This window comes from Spermophilus citellus (genome assembly GCF_964194105.1).
Source record: "Spermophilus citellus genome assembly, chromosome: 11".
Taxonomy (NCBI): Eukaryota; Metazoa; Chordata; class Mammalia; order Rodentia; family Sciuridae; genus Spermophilus; species Spermophilus citellus.
In genome coordinates this window covers 40,986,260-41,004,688 of record NC_138192.1, presented here as the reverse complement: position 1 = coordinate 41,004,688, position 18,429 = coordinate 40,986,260, and positions in this window count along the sequence as shown.

Below are 18,429 nucleotides of genomic sequence, written 5' to 3'. Positions count from 1 at the left end.
ACCTGCAGGGAACTCTTCCTGTACAAGAGGGTCTAGGATGTTTTTACAACATGCTTAGCCACCCAGATGCTCAAAAGATGCTGTAGCCAGGGTGCCTGGAGTCTTGGCTACTGCTGGAGATGGCAGCAAACCTTGGCATTAACAACGTGATGCTAATTCTGCAGGAATGAAGGAAGTTGGATTTGGGGGTCATAGAGACTTCCACCAGGATTTCAAAGAAAGGCCTGGCAAGCAAGGCAAAGTACAGCAGGGTAAGGGTCCTTGCAGGAAGCCTCTGAGAGGGCAAATCATGGAGATGTGAGGAGAAAGCCAAAGCTTCAATGGAGATCCCCAAAATGGTCAATCTAGCAGGTTCTAGTGAAAGGTGAAGGGGGATAAGAAAAATAAAGACTCACAGATGCAGATTGTAAAGATATAGCTGGGTGGAGTATCTGATGGAGAAGCAGATCTAAAAATTTATGCCAGCAATATTTATTTATATATGTCTCATTATCAGATTAAAGATCATGCAAGAATTATTCTTTTTTTAAAATTTTCAATATTTATTTTCTAGTTCTCGGCGGACACAACATCCTTGTTGGTATGTGGTGCTGAGGATCAAACCCGGGCCGCACGCATGCCAGGCAAGTGCACTACCGCTTGAGCCACATCCCCAGCCCAAGAATTATTCTTTGTATTCATGAAAGTTACAGAGGTAGCAGGATTATGAAACTTATTCTGCAGTTACATTCTACAGTTGTAATGTGCAATGTTAAGAGCTTTATGTAGCTCTCAAGAAAGTCCATTGTTTAAAGTTACTGTTATGTAGGCAGGTTCAGGAGCAACTGAGCTTGGTGAAACACTGTGGTTGTCAAGCAAGAGAATTCCTCTATTCCCAGGAGCTGTGTGCCTGAGATCAAGGTCAAGGCTCATAAGACTCTAGCATAGAGCCTCCTTATGCAGGGCATTACCACAGCAGCTAGGCATCCTGCACCTTTTCACAGAAGCTTTCCCAGGCACCAAGAAGTTACATTCTTGTAACAACCATAAGGCAATCAGAGACCCCAATCTCAGACACTGCTCTCCCATTCTCTGTCACTGCTCTCCATACAGGATTAAGAAATGCCAGCAATGTGGGACATTATCTTAGGAAAGCTACAGGAATTGAGGAGAAATAAGCCAACAGAAAGGCCACTTGGACTGCAACCATCAAGGCCATAGGGGTGGAGATACACAAGCCCTTTTGAGAGGACATCATTCCATTTGATCCAGATGCTGGGCACAGAACTACAGGACTTGTTTGCCCAGCTGGATTTTGATGTTGTTTTGGTTCTATCCCTTCTTTCTATGCCCCTAATTTTGTGAAGGGAAATGTTTACTATATACCTTTATATATTGGATACTGGTAAATTTCTTTTAATTTTACATGAGCTCACAGTGTGAGATTGCTTTGCACCTCAGATAAGACTTTAGAATTGACCTTGAGCAGTCTTGGAACTGCTGAGACCACGGGGACTCTTGGAAATGGACCAAATATATTTTGCTGTGTGAGACTGTCTGAGCCTTGGGGGTCAAAGGTTGAAATGTTGTGATTTGGATGTGAGGTGTCCCCCAAAAGTTCAGTATGAGCCAATACAAAAATGTTCAGAGAAGTAATGATTGGGTTTGAGAGTCTTAATCCAACCAGTGAATTAATCCTCAGATGGTATTAACTGAGTGATAACTGAAGACTGGTAGGGTGTGATTGGAGGAGATGGGTGTCAGCAGCATGACGTTGGAGTATATATATTGTATCTGGCAAGTAGTGTCTGTCTGTTCTCTCTCTCTCTCTCTCTCTCTCTCTCTCTCTCTCTCTCTCTGTCTCTCTCTCCCTCCCTCCTGATCACAATGTGAGCTACTTCCCTCTGAAGCAGTCTTCTGCCATGTTGTTCAGCCTCAAGTGGAGCCCCATGGGTATGAAGTTAGCTGTCTATGGACTGAGACTTCTGAAACCACGAGCCCCTAACTAAACTTTTGTTCCTTTACAATCATTCTAGTTAGTCACAGCAGTTACAATTGTTCCTTTAGTCACAGCAGCAAAATACCCGATGAAAATACCTGTTCTTCCTCAGTCTTAAGTCTGATAGCTTTTGAACTAGAACTAAAACCACTAGCTCTCTTGAGTGGCCTGTTTAATGTGTCCTGCAAATCTTTGGACCTCTTGCCTCCATAATTATGTATTTTTTTTTCCTTGGAATAGATTAATCTGTGTGGAAGTGAGATTTTTTTTTTTTTTTTTTTTTGCATCTAGCAAATATTTATGGAGTGTCTAACAAGCATTTGTCATTGTTTCTAGAAGGTAGTAATATAGATATGATCAAGATCAGGCCCTTGGTCTCAAGAAGCTGAAATTCTAGGGGCAAGATGGATGATAAACACACACAAAAAAAGCAACACATGAAATGAAGCAAGATAACATGAACATGATCCTAAGACCAAGACCCTAAAGCATGGTGCTTGGAAGACTTACCTGTACTAACTACGTCTTTACATGTTTAAGTGGCATCCATCCAACAGTGTGACTCAGGGGTGGGACAGGGAAGGTAAACTGCAAATATTTGAGCTGGTACCTAAATGGCAAGATGAAGACAACCTTATGAAGAACTGAAAAAGCGTTACAAGGTAGAGGAAATAGCAAGCTTGATAGTCCTAACAAATGACATATTGATTCTGACAGAGAAACAGATCAGAGTACCTGAACATAATAAATTAATACTGAATGTGAAGCTTTAGTAACACAAGTCATGCACTAAGTGTAGTTTCTGAATATTAAAGTTGAGGCAGCATAAATTACAACTAGTAACTATGTAACTAAGAATAGGCTCAGGGCCTGGCATAATGGTGCATGCCTATAATCCCAGTGGCTCAGGAGGCTGAGGTAGGAGGATTGCAAGTTCCAAGCCTAGCCTCAGCAATGGGCAAAGTGCTAAGCAACTCAGTGTCAAAATATTATTATTATTATTATTATTATTAGGTATTGGGAATTGAACCCAGAGATTCTTACCACTGAGCAACATAGCCAACTCTTTTTTATATTTTCATTTTGAGCCAAGGTCTCACTAAGTTGCTTAAGGCCTCTCTATGTTATGATACTGGCTTTGAACATGTGATCCTCCTGCCTCAGCCTCCCAAGCCCTGGGATTACAAGCATTTACCAATGAACCAGGCTTATCTTGATATTTTAATAATTTTTAAGCAATGGACCTGCCTTTTCATTTTGTGCCACAAATTATATGCCACTGTTATGTATTGTTTATTGTGTTTTGTTTTGCTATTTAAGTATAAGGAGCAGAGATCTTATCTATTTTTTCAAATATCATAAATATTGTGTTGTCAGTACTTGAAACACTTCATGAAATATAGTAGTTTCTCAATCAATATTTAAGCTAAGCAATTATCATATGACCCAATAATTTCACTCGTAGACCCAAAGGAATTGTAAAAGGGCTGGGCATGGTAATGTAGACCGGTAAGTCCGGCTACATATATATGTGTGTATGTGTGTGTGTGTGTGTGTGTGTGTGTGTGTGTGTGTTTGTAGCTAAGTGGTAGGGCATCCCTGTGTTCAATCCCTAGTACTAAAAGAAATGTACTAATCTCACTATTTATCGGTCAGAATCCAAGTATAGAGGAATGGAGTCCCTGTGAACAGAGCTCAGGGACACAAAAACTTGGGGGTGCATCAACTTGAAGGGTCACTCATCATCCTTCAGGCCCTTGGTTTGACTCTGGGGCAAGGCTGCCTGGAGAAGGTTGTGTTCCTTGTGGTCCTTGCTATAGTTCTTTGGGTCGGCACAGAGTGGAAGAGAAGGCGGGGCACCTCTGCAGCCGAACCTTGACAGAGGTTCTGCACATACACACTGAGAGGCCCTGCACATGGGCACTAGGCTGCCTTGGCCCTCTAGTGGCCTTTGGAAGCCAGAGCTGCATCTCTGCACTCCAAGAGGTGCACATGCACTGCTGTTTACCCGTCATAGCTGGGCAACCATTACTGGTTGGCCCATATCGGACACCAAACTACAGACTTCCTTGTGAAGACCCTGTGGCATGTCTTGCTTGGCTCCTACAGGAGTCCTACTTCGGGGGTCCTTAGGCAGCTATTAGCCAAGGGAAGTGAGGGGGAAGGTGCCTCCGTAGCAGGAGCTCTGAGAAGGTCATCTTTGATGAAGGGCCCTGGCCCTGGTTTCCTTCACCGACCCTCACAGGGCCAGTGCCGGCTTTGCACGTGAGAGGGCTTGTAGCTTCAGCTTGTCCAAGTACCAGCACCAGGCAAGGATATGGGCAAGATCCACGCTGCTGCGAAGGCAGGCAAGGTTGCGAAGGTGCAGGACATGTTTCTAAAGGGAAAATGTGGCCTGAATGACAGAGACAGGAAAAATAGGTAACCAAGGACCAGTGAGCCAAGGTCAAGGGGTGGTTATGGGCAGTACCTTGGGGCTAGGCCCAGGTGAGGGGACCTGAGGGCTGGGTTTGTAGGGGTGGGTGGTGTTGGAAGGGTGCAATGCAAAGGGTGGGCTTGGAGCCAGGGCCCTGCAGGGGCAGGCAAGGCTCTTTTCCTAACACAGACCCCCTCAGACCCCGAGCATCTTAGGAGGCATTTCCAAGTGATTTTCCCAGCCAACTTCAGCAAATATCATGTTTTCCTTTCAGTTTCCACTTTTTAAACATCCGCCACATTATTGCTGAAGTGGCACCCCCTTTCTCCATTGAAAAGTCTTAACTGGGCCTCTCCAGAAATCTTTACCCAGACTGATTTCAGAACTGTCAGCAAAAGAGTCTCTACAAAAGAGTTCAATGTAGATAAACTTCCTATTTTCATGTCATCCTGTTTTACTTGGCCACTGGCCAAGAAGATACCAGCACTCCAGGTGCTGGACACCCCCTTACTAGTTTTTCACAAACATATCCAGTATAGTACTTTGAAGAAATGTGTAAACAGGCCTCTGCCTTGAGCTGGGCTTCACAGAGATGTCTACATTTTTAAGATAAGCGAAGTTACCAACTTGGCTCTCCCCTTCTCAGGTGTTGTCCTTGAAGGGTTAACATGCCCAGAACAGTGAAAGAAAAAGATGCTTTTATGTGAACTTTTGCAGACTGTGAACTTCTGAACCCCTCCCCTTACATGCTAGGTATAAAACTCTGAAACTACCTAAACTCGAGGTTCAGGGGATTAATTGATTACAGCAAAAGCTGTGCCCTCTGAACCTGGCTGCAGCCAAGTAAAACTGTTTTCTGTTATCTTCGGTGCCTTGCCTCATTTGTCCCTACAATATTGCCACTGTAGACAAATGTGCAGTGAGCTTTCTATTTACCACCATGTAGCCACCAGACCTAGACATTCTTCACACAAAATCTACTATCCATTTCAAATCACTTTACCCCCATGCAGATGTGTTCTCCACTGAGGAACACAACAAAGAAATTGGCCAGTGGTGCTACTGAGAAACTAGCCTCTACCTCAGAGCAAAACCTGTCCAAGGAAGCGGGCATGACCCTTGCCCTTAGAAAGACTCACAGAGCACTCCTAGATACATACCCACCCTGCTGAGTTGTTTGTCTGCAAATAACAGGAGAGATCTGTGAGCCAGGTGTCCCTGACTCAGTCAGGCTAAGTGAGGACCCATAGCAACCCCCTAGCAACCACCAATCAGCATGAGACAGGGAAAATACCTGGGATGTCAGATGACTCTCCCAGTAGTCTATGGTGGTGGATAACATGTTGGGAAACCATATAGTTCAGCACGTACTCCCCTTGTGGTTTAAACCAATCAGTTCAAATGAATCCCCCTCTTGTACTAACCAATCACCCTTAATCAATGTGTTCCCACCAGTGAATGTGCTAATCATGTTTTAGAGTTGTTTTATGATTTTCTCGTGGTGTGTGATGATTTGCTAAGAGATGCTATGATGTATGTGAAGTCCCTGCCTTCCCCAAAGAATATATAAAACTGCTGCAAACCCTGGGCTCAGGGCCTCTCAGCATCACCAGTTGCTGTGTGTGGGCAGAGGACTGAGCTAGCTCGCAATAAATGCCTCTTTGCTGCTTACATCAATCTTGGTCTCTGGTGGTCTTTTGGGGGTCCTGAATTGGAGCATAACACTACCATCGATTATCATTATTGGTGAGGAGTCTTACTTCCTCACAGGTTGAAGTATAACATTGGAGAAGCACAAGGAGGCAAGCAAATAAAGCAGGGTTTATTTAAAAAGGGGTGGGTGGAGGGGGCCATAGCTGGTATGCTGGTATCCCAAGAAACATGGTGTTCTGCCCTTTTTTTGTAAGTCCTAGGCTTCCTTTGTTCTCCTGCCCTCCTCCCCTTATCTCTCTCCTTCCTGTATACATACATGACTAGGCCTAGGAAATGCTCAGGGGAATGGCTCAAAGGTGGGAAACAGGTGGGCTGAAGGGGGAAGGGCAAGATGGTGCAGCTTAGGACACATTAACAACCTTATAGCTCCCTGTAGGGAGCAGCATTCCTGGGACAGGTTACCTTGGCAACAGGTTGGAGCAGGGGCAGGTTCTTGATAAGGGTGGAGAAAGGGCTCTGAAGGAATTAACATTTCAATCCTTCAGGGGATAGTCTCCAACTTCCCAGATTCAAAATTGGCCTCCTTGATCCAACCTGACTCTATTTACGTATCTATGCTGACTGCCTGTCTAATTCTGGCTTTAGTGGGAGAAGGGCTCCTGTTCCTCAATTGGAAGACTCCTTCTTCCCAGAAATGTCAGCTCTCTGCACGTGCTCAGTTTTATGGGCACTCCATAACATTATCACAGTTTGAACATTTTTTAGTTCCACTGCTGGCCTTGACTGTTGTGACCACACAAAGGAAATTTCTGTAAGTGCAAGTGCCCTTTGAGATAGCCCAATTTGCCTGCTCATTCTCACCAATGAATAATTGGATGCTAATAGACAAATTGATAGGTAACTAAAGGGAACCCAAGAGAAACTTCAGAGACCCCTAAGTACATGCCAGAAGGTTCATTGTGATGCTTCTGACATTCCACAGTTGTAGAAACAACAGATTATTCATCAACAAGTTGCCTTATTAACAGTTTTAAGAAAGCTGTCTGGGTTTTAAGATGCAGAAATAAGTTCCCTGGGAGAAGATAATCTTAACCATAAGGAATAATGTAAAGTGAGGATCATACCATAGTTCAAGGAAACCTAAATGCCTATTTGCACAGGCTTTCCCTGGCAAAGATGTCCTGGGGCTTGACACCAAGGCATGGGATACCCCAAGTGGAAATTTTCCACCTGATCTTCACCCCCTGCTTAATAGCAACTATTCAAAAGGCTGATTTGTCACAAGGAAGATGTGAAACCCCTGAAGCATGAGAGAAAAATGAAAGCAAACAACAGTACAGGTGCATAGGAAAGCATGGATTCCTCTGTGTGTATTTGTGAATTTGTAGGAAATTTATATGTGCAATGCAACCCAGTTTACAGAAACTTGTTAGTGCTTCAGCTTGTACCCCTGTCACAGTTTTAAATTATTTCAGACACTATGGTTTTCAACTTTGAGATTTGTCTAAAGAACCTCCAATCAAACCACCATATGATCTAGCTATTCTATTTCTTAGTATTCACTGAAAATATTTAAATTCAATATACTGTAGAGATGCATTCATACTCATTTTTGTAGCATCAATTCAGAGTATGCAAATTTTGGTACCAGCTTGTGTGTGTGTGTGTGTGTGTGTGTGTGTGTGTGTGAACTGATGAATGAATAATGATAATAGGGCACATATACTCAGTGTCATTTTATTCAGCCATGGGAAAAAAAAAAAGAAAAGAAAAATCGTATCATTTGCAGAAATTTTGATAGAATAGTAAAGCAACTTGTTAAGGGATATAAGCCAGACTCAGAAATTCTGTGGTCATAAATTTTCTCTGACATGGGAATGGTAGATAGAAAAAAGGGGGAAATAGAATATTCAATGAAAAGCAAAGTGAAACTGGGTCTGAAGAGATATCAGGGATTAGGAAAAAGGTAGGGGAAGGGAAGGTACTAGGGAATGTGAGTGATCAAACTATGTTATGTGAATTTATGAATATTCCACAATGAAACCAACTATAATATATAATTATTATGTAAAAGTATCTTTAACGTCTTGGAAAAATTACAATAATATTAATTATTGTCATTAGTTATTAGAAACATCTGCTTTTCCATATATTTTAAATATCCAAATATTGAATGAGACACCCATTTCAATGCTAAGTTTTCTTTGTGTTAATGTTTCTTGGAAAACAAATAGAGTGTTTTGTTTTGAGTATCAGGGATTGAATTCGGACACTGGACCATAGAGCCACAACTGCCCTATTTTGTATTTTATTTAGAGACAGGGTCTCTCTGAGTTTCATATTGCCTCACTGTTGCTGAGCCTACTTTGAACTTGAGATCCTCCTGTCTCAGCCTCATGAGCCACTGGGATTATAGACATGCACCAACTCCACTGGTTTAAAAACAAATAATTCGTTTTTTACATGTGTGTGTGTGTGTGTGTGTGTGTGTGTGTGTGTGTACACTAAGGTCTCTTCCACTTTTAGTACAGATAAGAATCACAATTTCTATAAATGCCAAACAACTGTCTAGATAGCTAAAGACTTGTCAGTTAAGGCACCATGGATTATGTGAAAGCACCAAAATTTTTTCTTATGAAATTTTTAAAAATTTTGCCAAGTATAGTTTTAACACCTCACAAATGCTAAGTAGTATTCCAATGTTAAAAATCTTAAAATGTGAGAAAAATAGCATCTTAGACTCACTGAAATTTATATTCTTCAAGATGTATCTGAAAAATAGATATAATTGGATTGTTTTACTTAGCTGAAATGTTGTCTTTGTTAAGTAGCAATAACATAATAATTATAAATTATGATTATTGAGTTGTTATTGAAGACTTACAAACCTTTTAAATACTTAGCATAGAAGCATGTTAAAGCATCACAGTAGTGTCCTGTGAGTTAACTAGTATTTTTAATGCCCATTTTTTGACAAGTAAATTGAAACCTTGAAAAAAATATATCTGCTTTTAAGTAGCAGAACTTATAGTAAAATTTAGACTCAAGTTTAACTAAATTGAAAGGACATATTCTTTCTATTCAATTAGGCTTCTCTGGGCTTGAGATATAAATCAGTGGTAGACTGCTTTCCCAGTTTTTGGAGGATCCTGGTTTCATATCCAGCACTGCCAAAAAAAAAAAAAAAAAAAAAAAAAAAGACACCACATTAATATAGTAATAAAATAAGAAAAAAAACCTTCATTAATACAGCAATTAAAGGTACTACTAAATATTGCTAAATATTGTATTTTCCTCAGAAGACATAAAATATTTGTTTTTTTAGGCATAAGAATTACATACTATTTAATATTTACAACTGCATAAATAATTGTATATTGTGAGAGAGTGCTCTAAAATTTCCTAACAAATCCTCTTGCTTTTATAGAACTGCTCTACATTTTACCTGTTTCTCTGGACATCCAGAAGTGGTGACTCTCCTAGTAGATAGGAAATGCATCATTGTGACTGTGACTGCAAAAACCACACAGTTTTTATTAAAGTAAATATCAGCTTAGAAAAAATAAATTTTCTGATTTAAAGATATCTAATTGATGAGATTTTTAGATGTTTATTGTGAATATAAAATCTATTTCTCATTACAATACCAACAGGCCATATAATGCCAACAGAAAGATGTGTGACTATTCTTCTAGAACATGATGCAAATCCAAAAGTTATGGATGCAAGTGGCTTCACTCTGCTTCACCATGCTGCCTTTAGGAATAACATACCAATAACAGAAAAATTACTTTCATATAATGCAGATATTGAAGCAAAAAACAAGGTATAGATTCACTAAAGCTTTGTTTTCAGAATATTTGTAATGGATATTTTAATAGTTGCATATTGTAAGTTCTATTTTCTACTTAAGAAGTTCAAGAATCCTCTGAATTAAAATATTAAAATAATTTTATTGTAGAAGATTTTGCTTTAAATCCTGATATTTTTTAAAAAAGAATTGAGGAGGAACATAGGCTTATTTTGCATTCATAGAAAATATTTGTGAAAATTATAAATTTGTTAAAGGTGAAAATTTTCCTTTTGTTCAAAATTTTTTCCATTAAGGCTCTTCTCAATTAATGTACAAAAACACAAGAAAGCAAAATTTGCCTTAGAAGAAGACTTTATATTAAAACTCTGACAAGTGGAAAGTATTAACATCAATGGAAATCTTGCTCTTGATAACTTTATATAAATAAAATTTATCTCTTAGTGGTAAAGCATGAAAAAGGCAAAATGAAGGAAAGCAATCAGAGGTGTTCCAGCCAATTTGGAAATTAGATAATCAAGGGAAAATGACAAGAAAAGCTTGCTCATTTTTTTAAAAAATGTATTTCCATAAATATGGAAGTTTCTTAAAAGACTAGACATGGAACTACCATATTACCCAGCTATACCACTTCTCAGTATTCTAGAAGTTTAAATTATCATACCCTGGTGAGACATGCATACCTATGTTCACAGCAGCACAATTTAAAATAGCCAAACTATGAAACCAGCCTAGGCATCCATCAACAGATGAATGGATAAAGAAAATGTGATGTATACACACACTGGAGTTTTATTCAGCCACAAAGAACAATGTCCTTTGCAGGAAAATGAATGGAATTTGAAAACATATTGTTAAGCAAAATAAGTTACACTCAGAGGCCAAGTGTCCTACTTTTCTCCCAAATGTGGAATCTAGAGAGAAAAAAGTAAAAGAAATGTGGAGGTGATTCATGAAATGAAAAAAAGAGATCAGTAGAATAGATGAAAGGGATCCAGGGGAGCCAGATAGGAAGAGAGGAGTGACAAGAGAAGAAGATGTTAGGGAATGATATTTGCCAAATTATATTGATATATTGTGTGCATGTGCTAATGTGTGATACCACATCTGAACACATTTTTATGTACAACTCTAATGCACCAATAAAAATGTGAAGGAAAACTGTTTGTAGTTTATGTTGATATATGAGATGCTCTTCAATAATTCTTATTTGGGGAAAAAAGTTATTTAATCATAAACTTGTCTATCAATAATGGCACCAGATTTTTATTGACTAGGTCATGATTAAATATGAAACGAGGGAATGATTAAATAAAGTTAAAGAGAATTCTTTAATAGGAGACATAAAGTGCAGTTTTGTATTCTTTCTCAAAGTGGTGGTCATGGAATATTACTGTTGGGTCATGGTACTTCTGAAAAGGTAAATATTCCAGAAATTGAGAAATATTCTGGATTGAGAAACCCTGATCTAGAGATGATAATTTAGCTCACTAATCCAATAAAAGTGCTTCAATCTTTCAACTTTGCTACTATAGTTTTGGGGTTATTGAGATAACAGGTATAACTTTTGCCCTCAAGAAGCACTTGGTTTATAGATGAGGAGAAATCATGTATCTCCAAAACACCAAGGTAAATGCTATGATAGAACCAAAGTTGCTTAGAATCATGTCACTTTTAAAGTGCTAAACATAAATAGAAAATTGGTGCAGCCAATTTGGAAAGCAGTATGGGAGATGACTGGTGTCCACAAGGGGCAACTCTAGGCAGAGGAGAGGGATTTCAAAGAGAAAACAAGCAGCACGTGTGAAAATGTGGTGGTGTGAGAAGAAAGAGACTACTTACTATTCCTTTACTTTTTATTTGATATGTTTTGTTAAGCAGACCATTGATATGATTTTCAGTTCAGTTGAGACATATGTATTTTATTACAAATCATTTTATTGTTTCATAGGATGGCCTCACACCAATATCATTTGCTCTGAAACACAAGAGACAGGAGGTAGAAGCATTTTTAACAGAGAAGAAAAAAATATTCATGTAGTTGAACAAGAAAGGTATAGTAGTTTGTTTTGTGGGGTTCTAGAGTGGTTACCATCATTTAAGTTAAATATTAAATTAATAGGAAAAAGAAAATTAACTTATAATTATTGGAATTTAATGAAAAATAGCAAATAAACCATCACTTTGGTAGAAAAGCAATAATTTGGGCAACACAAGAACAAACAGTATTGGAGCTGAGGTTGTGGCTCAGCAGTAGAGCGCTCGCCTAGCACATGCAAGGCGCTGGGTTTGATCCTCAGCACCACGTAAAAATAAAGGTATTGTGTCCAACTACAACTAAAAAAAAAACCAAATAGTATGAAGTAATATTCATATCCCCTTATAATATTGACTGGTGTTTCTTATTTGTAATCTGATTCTGTGGGCCATATGATCTTATATTAGTTATAGATCTTATATAGTTTGGTGGTTATTGAGGTAACAAGTATAACTTTTGCCCTCAAGAATCCCTTGGTTTAGATGAGGAGAAATCTTGTATCTCCAGAACACCAAGGTAAATGCTGTGATAGAACCAAAGTTGCTTGGAATCAGCAACTGTTTGAGTGAGTTTGGGAGATGACTGGTGTTCATAAGGGGCACCAGTCATTAGTTAAAATGTTTTATTATTTGTTTCATAAAATATAGCTTAGCATACTTTTTGATTCAGTATTGAACTTAACAGTTTTATAGTCATTTTTATTACCTTTCAAAAGTTTAATCATATTATGCTTTGATATGCGTTTTTTGGTATTTCTTGTTCAGGGTCTTATCAACTTTTCAAGTCCACAGGTTTGACTTTTACAAAATTTTGAAAGTTTTCAGCTGTACTTCTTTGAGTAATTTTTAGACCCACCTGTTGATCCTCTTTCTCTTGAACTTCTTTAGCTTAAACATTAGATTGTTTGTCATAGACCTGAATGTCTCTGTGACATATTCAGTAGGGAATCTATAGCCTGGTGAGAGTAGAAGTCTAGACTCATGTAATGTAATGTTTGGCTGGAGACAAAAATTTATTGTCTAAAAGTTTATTGCTAGGCTTTTCCTTTTCTGGTCATTTTACAACTTGATCTTACATAATCTTCCTTTTAAAGTGCTAAACATAAATAGGAAATTGGTGCAGCCAATTTGGAGAACAGTATGGAGATTCCTTGGAAATCTGGGAATGGAACCACCATTTGACCCAGATATTCCTCTTCTCAGACTACACCCAAAGGACCTAAAAATAGCATACTACAAGGACACAGCCACATCAATGTTCATAGCAGCACAATTCACAATAGCTAAACTGTGGAGCCAACCTAGATGTCCTTCAATGGATGAGTGGATAAAAAAATATGTGGCATTTATACACAATGGAATATTACTCAGCACTAAAAAAGAACAAAATCATAGCATTTGCAGGTAAATGGGTGGCGTTAGAGAAGATTATGCTAAGTTAAATTAGCCAATCCCCCCCCAAAAAAACAAATGTTCTCTCTGATATAAGGGGGGTGACTTAAAGTGGGATAGGGAGGGAGAGCATGGGAGGAAGATTATTTCTAGATAGGGAGGAGGAGTGGGAGGGAAAGGGAGGGGGAAGGGGAATAGCAAGGATGGTGGAATGTGATGATCATCATTATACAAAATACATGTGTGAAGATTTGAATTTGGTGTCAACATACCTTATATACAAACAGATGAAAAATTGTGGTATATATGTGTATTAAGAATTGTAATGCAAAAAAGAGTACATGTATAATGGCATAACTTGGTGTGAACACACTTTATATACAGAGTTATGAAAAATTGTGCTTATATGGATAATAATGAGTGTAATGCATTCCATTATTGTCATGTATTTTAAAAATTTTAAAAAACATAAATAGGAATCAAAAGTCATTTTATATTGGATGACTTTCTTTGAATTGCTTTCTCTGATGAATATTGATGTCATATTATCCATAAGTGACTATAAGTTGCTTTTACATAGTGCTGTTTGGTTCCATTCCCTTATCATTTCTAGTGCATTTTGATGCTTTCTTAACTAGCATGGGCAGTAATGGCTTTAATTGGAAAGAATTTTGTTTAATGAAGATTAATCATAAGTGGGTTACAAAGAGAAAAATGATAAGCTTTAAATTCAAAAGGGACAGGATTTAATTCCTAGCTTTCACACTTGCTAGGTGTGTGACATTGGAAATATTACTTATAACCAAATACATTTCCTGATATGAAAAGGAAGATGATATATCCTTGATGGGTGTTTGTGTTGAACTATCATGCAAAGAAAAGACTATCAACTCCAATTTTAAATCAAATTAAAGCAAGCTTGTATTGTGTATACAAAGAAAGCTGGTTACCAGCAACTGTCTCTCCCAAACCTGGGCTAGAAACCAGCATATCAGCTTTTCAGGAACAAGATTTTATTGCAAAAAAAGTTGCAAAGGGGTGGTGTCTTGAGAACTTACAGATAACAGGATTTTGACAAGCATAATACAAAGGCAGATAGTAGATAATGATCTACATGGCATGATATTTCAGGTAGGGAGTAAATTCAGATCCCAACATCAAAATTTATGTCCACCAGAGGACTTTAACTTGGTTACATCTAGCTCATATACCCCATCAGAACAAGAGGATACCATTTTACTTACAGCAATGAACACTTTAACTTCCAAGATGCTTAGGTCTGTTATAATGTGTAAATGGTCAATTGTACATAGAGAGGAAAGATATTAAATAGACAAAATACATCAAATTAGCTGTTTAAATTACTTTATTAAAGTGCCTAGGTGTGATATCTCTGTTTTTTTTAGAACAGCTCTCATGATTATTGCAAGATGTCAATCAAAAATAGAATCAGGCTTTTTTTTTTTTTGAGTGAGAAATTGATGCTTTCTCTAAAGATGATTGAGGATGGCTTACATGAGTTCATGCTCTTGCTAGTTATAATCTGTTCTTGTTTACATAAATATGCTAGTTACAATGAAATTGAGCTATGGTATTATATACATCAGGTGAAGTTTCCTAGTTTGAGGTTCAAGTATTTCTGAAATGGCAATGTGTTATTCCATCCATCAGACAAATTCAGACAAAACCAAGCAATAGGCTAGACTAGAAGAAAAAATGGGTACAGGACTTTTGGTTTTGGCAAGTCAAGTGATCTAGGAGTTAGCTAAACCCCTGCCTTTGCCTTAGGTCTTTTAAGACATTTATCCTAGGAATCCCAGAAATTTTTATTTCAATACAAGTATAACTTCTATGAAGGGGGTGCAAATAGTTACATTTTGGATTTTTCTGATTAGTGCATTGGGTCCTAAAATGTTCTTTAAGCAGCAAATCATGTTCCTTCCTTCTGGGAGCTATTTTCTGTACCCTGATCCTTGAATTTCCCAAAAACAAAAGTAGAGTCTAAAGTCCATGGAGGATTATCCACTTTCATGTCACATGGAGGGGGAAATGTGACCACTGTAACCATTCTTGGTTTCTGTTAATTCTTTTTCTGTGATGTTGCTATTAAAACTGATCCTTCAGTCTAGTAACAATTAATCTTTACCACCAAGTTTGAGTTTTCAGGGTTTTTCACACTTGGACTTCAAAAAGATAACTGTTTTAATTCAGAAATGCATATACTTCAAGCTCACACAGTACTGCAAAAGCACCCACACATTGTTTTGGCTGCTTGGCCTTCAAGCTTCAGTGATATACATAGTGAGCACTTTGACCCTGACCACACCTGCTAAGTATTTTATATGGAGCCTACAAGTTAGCCTAAACCTTTATGATGAGTCTTTCTTTTTTATATTAGAGCATTATTTATACATAACATAATATTGGCACAAAAGTAGACATGAAGACCAAAGGAATGAATAGAAGACCCAGAGACAAATCCACAAACCAATAGTTATCTGATACTTGACAAAGATGCCAAAAATATTTCTTGGAGACTAGGCACCCTTTTAATAAATGATGCTAGGAAAACTGGATAGATACATGTAGAAAAATGAAATTAGAACCCTGTTTTTTACCCTGCACAAGACTAGAATTGAAATGCATAGGAGATACAAGTTCCTGTGATGAAGCCCCCATATCAATATATGTAGATGAATACATATATATGAATACATACATAGATATATGCATATATATATTCATCAATATATGTAATTGTATATGTATATGTATAAAGTAATAAGAGCAAACATGTCACTTGTATGAGTTAACAACTTTGTATTTCCACCTTTTGCTCACTACTCATAATTGAAAATCTTCTATAAAATAGATTCAGGAATTAGACCAGTTCAATTTAGTACAGTTCTGAATTCAAATGAATTATTTATAACTCTATGAGTGTAACTACCAAAATCATCTTCCAAACACAAATACTAAGTTATCTCTTATAATTTATATGGAGTTGACTTTCCCTTTACTATCTGGGAATCATTGAGAATTTTATATATGGTAGCTCATTAGATGTGTCCACATACTCTATCACATTCTTTAAAGGAATGATAAATATTTCAAAAGGATTATTGGTATTAAGGAGTATTATGTCATTGAAATTGATATATGAAAATCTAGATGATCCTGGTGGCACATTCCTATATTTCTAGCTACTTCAGATGTTGAAGCAGGAGGAACACTTGGGCCCAGTAATTCAAGACCAACCTGAGCAATGCAATGAGACCCTGCCACTTAAAAATAAAATTAGAAAATCAATTTAATTCTACTAGGGCACCCAGTTTATTAATTAACTGCATCTCATATGTGATCCATTTTATGTCCCACTTAATTCAATGCCCCAAGTCAGTCATATGATCATGTCTTAGGCAATCAGTAATGCTATAATATTGTATAACATGTATTTTCTTTTAGTCCCTATTCTATAGAATTGACATAGTATTTTATAGAAGATTTTCAATTATGTCTTAAGAGTAGTGACTAAAATGTTGAAATCCATAGTTACTAACTTAAAAAGGGAACATGTTTGCTTTTATTAGATAGATAGTTATAAATACATATATCTATGAGTACATATATATGCATATACATATACACATATATATATATATATTTATATATATGCATATATAGAGAGATATGTATTGATACTGGAGATTCATCCCAGGTATTTGTGTTTCCTAAGCAGAATCTCTACTTATCTCATCTCTACTTATCTCATCTCCAGGTTTGCTTAATTTCTTCATGATATGGTAGATTGGAGAAGAAGGACATTTAAGACAAAATACCTAAGTAAGTTTTAATCTAAAAAAAAAAAAAGTAAAACAGAAGAACTACACAGTAAATGGAAGCAACATAAACAGTTCCTTAATTCCTATTTTCTGTTTGGTGAAGTAATAGAGACTGTTTCTCCAGAGATTTGGATTTGTAATTATTAATTCATTTTTGTATAGTTAATTTAACAGCACTTCTTTCTCCATTAAGCACTGATAATTTTATATTCTAATAATTCTGGAATTGTTCCCACAAGACATACCTGTATCATCTTCATTTTGCACTGTTCACCTCTGTTTTGTTCTGCCTCCATTCAGTCATATACTTGTCAGAGGTTCGAGTGATTTCTCTCCAATGAAATATAACCATGAATGATTTTTTAAACATCAACACCCAATGATCTTAAGGTTACAAAAAAAGGCTTTCATAGTCTGACATATGTTCAGCTTTTAATCTTTAGCCCTTTTCTCTGTCCACACCTTTGTGGACAGAGAAACTAACTTGCTGATGATACTCTCCACATCCATCCCTTAATTTTGAGACAAATACATATCCAATTAAGACTTCTATTTCTCTTTTGCTACTGCCCTTTATTTTCTCACCCTTTCCTGCCTATTTTCACTAACTCTCTGAACAGAGAAAGCATCTTGGAAAACTACCTTAGCCACCTTTTATTTCTGCTCTTTAAACTCCAGTGTTTAACTCTTAGCAAGAACTTATTGTAGAAAAAATAAAGTCATTATATTACAATGATTTGAAAGATTAACCCTCCAATGAAGAAGGAGAGAGAGGTAAAAATAATTTCCAGTTGATAGGTAATAATTTAGTAGAAATGGTGACAAAGTACCAAGGTAAGAGACACTTGACTGTCTTAGAAAACATGGCCATAATCAAGGAAGATTTCACATATCAGCCTATGTCTTAAAAAAGAAAGAGAGAGAGAGTTCCTTTACCCATTTATTGATTGGATTATTTGTTTTGGGGGTGTTAAGGTTTTTTACTTCTTTGTACATCCTGACCAGTGTAACTCCACATCATGTATAACCACAAGAATAGGATTCAAATTGAAATGAGTTGCACTCCATGAATGTATAATACATTAAAATACATCCTACTTTCATGTATAACTAAAAACAACAAATAAGAAAATATGCACAAACTGAATATCACAGTAAATATAAAGGATTGCACAACTTGAAGGAATAAGAGAGAAGAGAAAAAAATATTGAATGAAGCCATTTCAGATGTAAGAAATAGGCTATTCACAGATGATGGTGAAAAAAGCAGTAATTTCAGAAATTATTAATGACAACACAT